Source organism: Cervus elaphus, chromosome 21 (genome assembly GCF_910594005.1).
Source record: "Cervus elaphus chromosome 21, mCerEla1.1, whole genome shotgun sequence".
Taxonomy (NCBI): Eukaryota; Metazoa; Chordata; class Mammalia; order Artiodactyla; family Cervidae; genus Cervus; species Cervus elaphus.
The window spans coordinates 63,093,895-63,101,261 of NC_057835.1; positions in this window are offsets into that span (position 1 = coordinate 63,093,895).

Here is a 7,367-nt window from a genome sequence, read left to right on the forward strand (position 1 = left end):
GTCAAAGTATTGGAGCTTCTGCTTCAGCAACAGTCCTTCCAGTGAGTATTCAGGATTGACTTTCTTTAAGATGGACTGGTTTGATCTCCTTTCAGTCCAAGGGACTCTCAAGAGTTTTCTCCAGTACCACAGTTTGAAAGCATTAATTCTCTGGCACTTATGGGACCATCCAATAGCGTAGCCATGAGTCACGTGTGACCCTTGAGCACTTTGAATGTGGCTTGTGCAACTAAGGAGCTGAATTTTATTTTAGTTAATGTAAACTGTAAATGCCACATGTGGCTGGGGGCTGCCATATTGGACACGTAGCTCCGGGTCAAGAAAATGGAAGCTCCTTACTGCTCAGTGCAGAATTTAATCACCAGAAGCATGGCCACTATTCACTTGATACTATCCATGGGCCCCTCTGCAACTTAGTCCTTGTCGAGTGGAGGCGAGGGAGTCAGTCAACGACAAGGTGGTGGGAGAGGTGTTGGCAGGCAGCGAGGAGTGCCTGGGAGTATGAGAAATACCTAACCAGACTGGAGCAAGTTTCCAAAAGCAGAACGGAGCTGAGACAAATGCTTGCCCAAGGAGGTTAAGAGATTTCTCTCTAAATTGCTGTCTTTCCCTGCCCTTAGTCACCCTTCATGAACCTGTCAGTCCTGAAGTTAGCAGAACTCTTTAGAACCTTTTTTATTTTGGTTGCACCACACAACCTGGGAACCCCCTGTAGCTCAGATGATAAAGAATCTGCCTGCAGTGCAGGAGACCTGGGTTCAACCCCTGGGTCAGGAAGATCCCCTGGAGAAGGGAATGGCAACCCACTCCAGTATTCTTGCCTGGAAAATCCCATGGACAGATGAGCCTGGCGGGCTACAATCCATGGGGTCACAAAGAATTGGACGTGACTGAGAATGTACAAACACACACTGCAGAGGAAGAAAAAAATCTCAAGTTCCGTTTTTTAAGTAAATGTGATACAAATCGATAGAGCAGATAAAGACTGTGCAAAGAAGAAAATCAAAGACCAATATCGCTAATGAATGGGTGCAGATATACTTAAAAAAGAAAAAAGCACATGAGCCTACTCTCACAGGGCTTAGAGAGATATAGAATCACACAGGAAGTGGTATTAGCATGTCTGTAGCATCCATACAGCAGGAGATGCAGCTGTTGAAAATAATTTTCTTAAGAGGTTAATTTTACAAAAAGCAGATCATAAAATAGAATTACAGTCTTTCATTTTTAAAATAAAAAATATATCTATAGTCAAAGAAAAAAATGTCTGGAAGGATATATCCCAAAATCTATGATGTCAGTGCTCATCAGCCAAAGGACACCAGGAACACATGTGTAGTGGGGTTTATGGGGAGTGAGGGGCATCTCAAGAAGAAGCTGCTAGAAAGGAATTAGTATCAAGTTTCAGCTTGTGGTCATTGCCTTGGGGGATGGTTCAAGCAAGCGGGGCTTTGCTCTGGACTGGATGCTGCTGGGAAGTGGGGGTAATTTTATGACTTGATGTCTTAATAATTCACATCAAGATGAATGGAATTAGGTTATAATTGGTAATAACAAAACAAAAACAGCAGGGACTTCCGCAGTGGTCCAGCGGCTAAGACTACACACTCCCAATGCAAGAAACATGACCCCTGGTCAGGGAGCTAGAGCCCACATGCCACAGCTAAGGAGCCCACATGCCACAATGAAGATGGAAGATCCCACGTGCCGCGACTGAGACCCGGCGCAGCTAAATAAATGAATATTACAGAAACAAAAACAACAGTAACCTGTAAGCCAGAATAGGGGGGTGGTTATTTTTGTGGTTTGGATGATGCTTTTGTTTCTGTCTCGTGCAGACACGAGTACAGAGTGGTTTTTTCCTTGAACTTCACAGTGGCAGTGGCCTTGGCTACTGTGGGTATTCTGTGGGGCTGGATATACTCAATAAGAGAATGGCAGGCGACATTCTTTGTCCACAAGACCAAGGCCCCGGCTGTGAGAGTGTTGCCAGCTTCGGCTATCAGGGGCTGGTTTGCTGCTTTGCTCTTTCTTAACGGTGTATCTTAATGCTCTGCGTGTTGGGGTTAAGAGTGATTTTCATTTTCTACTTCATATTTTGGAAAATGTTTTTGTTTTTTTTTTAAATCATGTATTACATTTATCTTTATAAAAATAGCTCTTTTCTTTCTGAGTTAAAAAAAAAAAGAAAAACCCAGCTATGTAAGAAAACGCTAAACTGGGTAAACCCAACATTTGGTGGGAGAGGTAGACAGCCCCGCTGGATGCCCAGAACAAGAGTCACACAGCTGTTCACAACATGTCCTGCCGAGAAACTTCACTCAGACACATCCTCAGGAGGCTGGCTGGGCGCGCCAGAGTTAGAGTTTAGATTGGAGGGAAATTGAGGTTGCTCAAGACTTCACTCCAGGGGCCAGGTGGTGAGAAACAGGCTGGCTTCACCACTGGGTGGAGGTCACCTGGACACCTTGGACACCTGCTTAGAGGCGCTGCCAGGCCAGAGGCGGTCACATGGCCTAGAGCTCTGGCTCTCAGCCTGGCCTGTGCTTCAGAATCACTTGGGTCAGTTGATACCCTCCCCCACCTCCAGGGCTCAGCCACCCTGACCAGTTGAATCAGGATCCCTGGGGAGCAGGGCCCAAGTGTGAGCATTTCTTGGCTCTCCAGGAGATTCCTCCAACTAAACCCTGCTCCTCTGACCCTGGTTTCATTCTCCTTCTTTAGTCTCTATCCTCATCTTTTCCACTCCCTTCACCTCTACTGAAGCTCAAATCTTCACCTCTCTCCCCTAAATCATTCCTGTTCTCAACTCTCCCTGACTGATCTTTGTAAAAAAAAAAAAGAAAAGAAAAAATTAAAAAATAATCGAGGTCACTGGTTCTCAGCTCTGGCAGGGTATTTGAATCGCCAGGGGAGACTGAAAAAGCATTCCCAGTGCCTGGCCCCTCCCTTAAGAGTTTCTGATTCCATCAGCCTGGGGTGGAGCCCAGGCACTGGTATTTTTCTTAGGTTTCCCAGGGAATTCTGTTGGGCAGTCAGGGCTGAGAACCACTGCTGTAGGTACTTTTACTCCCCAGCCCAGCAGGCGCCAAGTGAAGGAGCTAACCCTGGAAACTGAGGCAGAAGAGTTCTTTAGGGTCCCTCTAGGGGAGTCTGCCACAAAGGGGAGGGGCCCTCCTCCACAGCTTTGCTGGAGAAGATCACCACGTAGCTCTGTTTGCATCTGGGCAACCACGTGGGGTGTTGGGGGAAGAATTCAGCAGCTACGGTGATAGCACCTAGTGATGAGGTGGTCCCTGGCAGAGAAGGACTGGAGAAAGAGAAGGGAGAAAAAGAAAGGAACTATGTCCTAGCTGATGTCCTGAATCCCTTGAGGGGAACTTTAGAGGGCTGGCTCCCCCTGGAGTAAGGGGGTGGCGGGGGGGGTGGTCAGAAGCTGGGGAAACAGGGTGGATCTCAATGAACACTTGACTGTTAAGAGCTCTGAACCTGGGAGGCCTATGATGGATGCTGTGGCGTCCCACCCAGATCTCCTTGCAGGGTCCAGGCACTTCACCCCCAGCTGCAGGAAGCTTATCTGCTGACTGCTCACAGTTGAGTCCTTCCCCAGGAATTGCCCTCTGATGAAGGCAGCTGCCAGGTGCAAGGCTGTGCCTCCTCCCCCAGGGCAGTCTGCACACAATGACTAGTCAACAAGGAGGGGCACAAAAACCTGGGCCCTTTGCCTCCTTTGAGGACACCCCAGCTGCAGAGCTCCCCAGGGGATCAGCTGACGTGTCTGATGTGAGCACATCCCAGTGCAGCCTTGTCATACCCCTTCCCTCATAACCCCTTGCAGCGCTGCTCTGGCTTTCTCCCCATAGGCCTCCCCACGTGCAAATTCCCAAGTCTGTTTCCAGGGTGCCTGACCTACAAGAAAGGCCCTTAATTTATGTGTGTGGGTCCAGAGAGGAATGAAGTTGGGTTGCGTTACAGCTGCTTTGGGGACCTCGTGGAACATTTGTAGGTTCAAAGAACATAAAAACTCCAAATCTGATCAGATACGGGCTCTGCTTACAATTCCTCTGTGACTCCCTACCATCTCTGGGATAATTTGAGAGCTCTTTTGCAATCCAGCCTGACCATCACTGTGGGTAACTCCTCCTCTCCCTGGCTCTCCAGGCAAGGAAAACTGTGATAAAATACATGTAAGATAAAATTTATCATCTTAACCATTTGAAAGTGTACAGTCAGTGGCATTTAGTATATGCACAGTGCTGCATAACCATCATCCTATCTAGCTCCAGAAGATTTTCACCACTCCCAAAAGAACCCCCTATCTATTAAGTAGTCACTCTTCTTTATCTTCTCCTCCCAGCCCCTGTGTGCATGTGTGTGTGTGCTAAGTCCTTTCTGTCGTGTCTGACCCCTTGTGACCCTATGAACTGTAGCCGCCAGACTCCTCTGTCCATGGGATTCTCCAGGCAAGAATACTGGAGTGGATTGCCATGCTCTCCTCCAGGGGATCTTCCTTGGGCCAGGGAAGGGAAGCTCCCTAGCCCCTGGCAGCCATCAATTTATTTTCTGCCTCCACGAATTTGCCTACTGTGGATATTTTCTGTAAATAGAACCATACAATGTGTGGCCTTTTGTTGTCTGGCTTCTTTCACTTATAGTGTTCATCCATGTCATGGCATGCATCAGAACTCCATCCTTTTATGATTGAATAATATTCCATTTGAAATAACATTCCAAATATATCACATTTTGTTTACCCATTCATCAGTCAATGGACATGTGGGTTGTTTACAGCTTTTTGGCTTTAGTGCTGCTATGAACATTTGTGTACAAGTTTTTGCTTGAACATCTGTACTTAATTCTCTTGAATATCTATCTATATACATATATTAAAATTGCTAGGTTATATGGTAACTCTCTGTTTAACTTTTTGAGGAACTGCTAGACTGTTTTCCATAGTGGCTGCCCCATTTTACATTCCCATGAGCAATGTATGAGGATTCCAATTTCTCCATATCCTTGCCAGCCCTGGTTGCTTTCTGGTTTTTGGATTGTAGCCATCTTCGTGGGTGTGAAGTGGTATCTCATGGTGGCTTTGACTCGCTCAGTACATGGTTTTTACCCCCTACCGTGTGGCAGGCACTGGGGATCCTACGGAGAACACAACTAAGGCTCTGCTTTGGTGGAAGTTCCATCCTGGAGAGGGGATGACACAGGAGAATGGAATTAGGAGACTTAACCACGTTCGCTAGCAGGGACAGTAGGACCACTGGGCTGCAGCTGGAAGAACAGGGAAGCAAGCTCTTTGGGCTGCTTCTGCCGCTCCTTGCCCTGGTGGGTGGAGCAGAGGTTGCAAACGCAAAGGCTTTGGGGGCACTGGGCATGGCCAGAGGAGGGAACCACAGGGGTGAGCGCACGTGCATTTGTGTGTGTTTTGGGGGGTTGGTGCTATGACAAACTAGGGGTACCAGTCCTGCCTCCAGGGGCAGATGCTGCTTTAGCACTGGTTTCTTACTGGTGAACAGAACTGGGCCTGACCACGCTCTGGATCAAAATAAGATTTTAACATGAAATCTATACTTTTTTTACATGATGGCACTTTAAAAACATCGTCTGGGGCCCATTTTGGTGAACTGCCCACCAGTCTGATACTGACAGGGATGTGTTTCTCAGAGGCAGAGCCTCATTCATAGAGGCAGCATCTCTGGGCCACCCTGCCACCCCCACCCCGCGACCTGGGAATCTGCCTTCTGACCTAGCCTCCTCCTCTCTGCCCCACCCCTCCCAGCCGCCCCGCCAAGCCCGCACCCCCAGGCGGCCTGAGGCAGTTGGAGTTTGACAACCACCAAAGGATGTTGTAAGGAAAGTCGTGGAGGGCTGGGCAGGCAGGATCACGTCCACTGTTTGTGCAGGCACTGGAACGCCCGTGGCCTGGGCCCAGCTTCTCAGGGCAAACAGCCGGCCAGAGTACATATTTCCGTGTGCCGGGAACAGGGGCGTGGCGGAGACGGCCCTGCAGGGGTAGAACGCTCCCTCCCCGGCCTCCCTCTGGCTGTCCGCAGCCCTACGTGGTTGGATGCCTGGGGCCGGTGGCTTTTACCTCAGTGGGCAGTAGCCCCTGCCCGATGCCTATGGCTTTCTGGTGAACTCGCTCTGTTTGGACGCCATTGCGGAGGTGGCGCCAATAGAGATGTCAAGTTCGAGAAGAAGGCAGATGCAGGCCTAGGGACAAGATGGGTGTGAGGCAATATGTTTGTCGGTCGCTTGCTTCACTGTCACAACTGCAGTTAAAACAAGCAGTTCTCTGGTAGGGGTGTTGGTTTCACAAAGCCGCAGGCTCCTCTTCAACAGCTGTGAACCGCCTGGCCGCTGCGCGGTGACTATTCCGAAGTCGCCATGACACCGCAGGGTTTACCAGGTGACGTGAGTGCTCAGTGGGATTAGCGTTCTAGTCCTATATTTATAGGTTCCCGAACAACAAACGCCTTCCTCCCCTTTCCATGTCCCCCTCAGCTCACTAGTAACCAGACACATGGAAGCAGCAGATACGGAAGAAGAGATAAATCTTGGTTGGGTTCGTCTTTATGGGGATAATCATAAAAGGAACCCATTCCGCTCACCCCGCCAACCCCCAAATGCTCGTTTACATATTGTAGCTAAAGAAGGAACTTTGGTTGATTTCCCCAACAGGAAATAGCAGAGAACAAATTAATAAGCTATGTTTCTATGTACATTTCTATCCCTAAAGGGTCCATTTAAGCAGCATCTTCTGCCTAGATTACTCTCAGCAAATAATTTTAGTTGTTAAGAACTATAATCAATGTAAAGTATAACTGCTGTAAAACTATATAGTAGTCTTAATACCTATAATAAAATATCACACTTAGTAGAGATTATGGGTGCTAAGAGCAAGAGCCAACGTTTACCGAGCTCTTACCACAGGCTGGGTTCAGTCCGAAGTGCTTTACTTGGATTATCTCAATCTTTACAACCTTGTGAGATTTAATCCTCAAAACCACTCAACCAGGGAAATAATATCACCATTTTACAAATGGGGAACCTGGAGTCTTAGAGCTTGTATGTGCTAGGTGTTTTACAGGGTTCCTATCATATCATCGCTAAGCTGATCCTGTGACTCCCCTCCCAACAGGAAAAGTATCATTTTCTTTTTAATGGATGAGGGAAGAGTCAAGGGCAGGTTAAATATAAATATGGTCACAGGTGTATTAGGTAGAGGAGACTGGGTTTGAACCCAGGGATGTAGCTCCAGAACCCGCCCTTTAACCTCTAAGTTACCTCAGGCTGTGAAACAGTTTTGACACCCAGAACGCACCCTGTGTTCACTGTATCAGTGTTTGTAGAGGGGAAAA